The sequence below is a fragment of the Arachis duranensis genome, chromosome 4 (genome assembly GCF_000817695.3).
Source record: "Arachis duranensis cultivar V14167 chromosome 4, aradu.V14167.gnm2.J7QH, whole genome shotgun sequence".
Taxonomy (NCBI): Eukaryota; Viridiplantae; Streptophyta; class Magnoliopsida; order Fabales; family Fabaceae; genus Arachis; species Arachis duranensis.
This window is the reverse complement of record NC_029775.3, coordinates 82,725,374-82,727,363: the sequence shown is the minus strand read 5'-3', so window position 1 is coordinate 82,727,363 and position 1,990 is coordinate 82,725,374. Positions and strand designations below refer to the sequence as shown.

At 42.8% G+C, this 1,990-nt stretch overlaps 1 non-coding gene across 1 annotated transcript; it reads right to left on the bottom strand.

Moving 5' to 3' along the window:
- Positions 1-491: 491 nt before the first annotated feature.
- Positions 492-595, bottom strand: LOC127747205 (small nucleolar RNA R71). Its single transcript, XR_008009008.1, has one exon. It is a non-coding gene; the product is annotated as a small nucleolar RNA R71 (small nucleolar RNA).
- Positions 596-1,990: the final 1,395 nt, after the last annotated feature.

Here is a 1,990-nt window from a genome sequence, read left to right as displayed (position 1 = left end):
GTACTGGGAGAAGAAGAATCTGAAGGAGAATCTGAGGACAACTTTGAGGAAGCTCTAGACCTTAACATGGATAGAGAAGTTCACAACCATGAGAGAGCTGATGGAAACAATGCCATTCCCGAGAGGAGGGTTCTTGGTTCATACATAAACCCAACCTCTGGGAATTGTGGTAGCAGCATTCAGAAACCACCCATTCAGGCCAACAATTTTGAACTCAAACCACAGCTAATATCACTGGTGGAGGATCATTGTTCATTTGGTGGGAGTGCTGATGAAGACCCAAACCAACATCTCACAAAATTCCTGAGAATTTGCGACACTGTGAAGTCCAATGGAGTCCAAGAAGATGCCTATAAACTGCTCTTGTTCCCATTTTCACTTAGGGACAAGGCAGCTAAGTGGCTGGAATCATTCCCAAAGGGGAGCCTAACAACCTGGGATGAGGTGGAAAGCAAGTTTCTGGCACGTTTCTACCCCCACAAAAGGTCAATAGGCTTCGATCTGAGGTTCAGACTTTTAGACAACAAGATGGTGAAACTCTCTACGAGGCATGGGAAAGGTTCAAGGATTTGACAAGGAAATGCCCACCAGACATGTTCCATGACTGGGTGCAGTTGCATATTTTCTATGATGGACTTTCTTATGAATCAAGGAAGGCTGTAGACCATTCATCAGGAGGTTCATTGAACAGGAAAAAGACTGTGGAAGAAGCCATTGAAGTGATTGAGACAATGGCTGAGAATGAGTACTACTATGCTTCAGAGAGACACAACACTAAGGGAGTCATGGAGCTGAACCATGTTGATACAATTCTAGCCCAAAACAAGGTGTTTGCCAAGCAACTAGCAGAGCTCACCAGGAAATTAAAAACAAATCAAGTGGCTGCAATACACACACAAGATCAAGAGGAAGGAAGCACTGAAGGAGGTGATTGGGAAGAGGCCAACTATGTGGGAAATCAACAAAAGCAACCATATGATCCACATTCCAACACTTACAACCCAGGCTGGAAAAACCACCCAAACTTTGGGTGGGGAAACCAGCAAACCCAATCACAAAACCACAAACCTTATAACCCCAACCAACATAACAATTCCACATACCAAAACTCCAACCAAAGATCATACCAAGCCACACAAAACACTTACTCCCAACCACCATATCATGGTCAAAATAATCAACCTGCCCAACCTAATCCTAACCAACAATTTCAAGATCAATTAAACAGGATAGAAGGAATGCTTGCAAACATGGGTCAGGACATAAGTGAGTTGAAAAGCTTTAGGGATGATGTGAGATCTACCTTAAGGAACCATGGTGAAAAACTCAAGAGGATGGAGTCTCGAGTAGGAGAGCTATCTCAACAGGCCCCCAAGTCAACTGTAGTGTTCCCTAGTGACACAGAAAAGAATCCTAAAGGGGAACAAAAGGGAGTGAGATGGGAAGAATGCAAGGCCATCACCATATTGAAGGAAGTCTCAGAAGAAGAAGGAATCAGACCCTCAAAACAGGAGCCAGAAATCTTGAAGGAAGGTGTGGAAGAAGTTAAGCAGGAAAGTGAAACTGAGCAAGCCAAGGAACTGCAAAATAAAGGCATGCTGGAAACATACCAACCAAAAGCACCATTTCCTCAGAGGTTAGGAGGAGGTGAAAAAGGGAAAACATATTCAAGGTTTTTAGAGACATTTAAGTCTCTCCATATCAATATTCCCTTTCTTGAGATTCTCCAGCAGATGCCTACACATATCAAGTATTTGAAGGAATTGCTGAGCAAGAAAAGAGTTTTGAAAGGAGGACAAACTGTAATAATGAACAAAGAATGCAGTGCTCTCATCAAGAAGGACATAGTCTCTAAGAAAACAGACCCATGAAGTTTTCATATCCCCTGCTTCATAGGGGAAACAAAAATTGACAGAGGATTCTGTGATCTAGGAACTAGCATAAATGTGATGCCTCTGACTCTTATGAAGAGGCTACAACTGAATGAGGT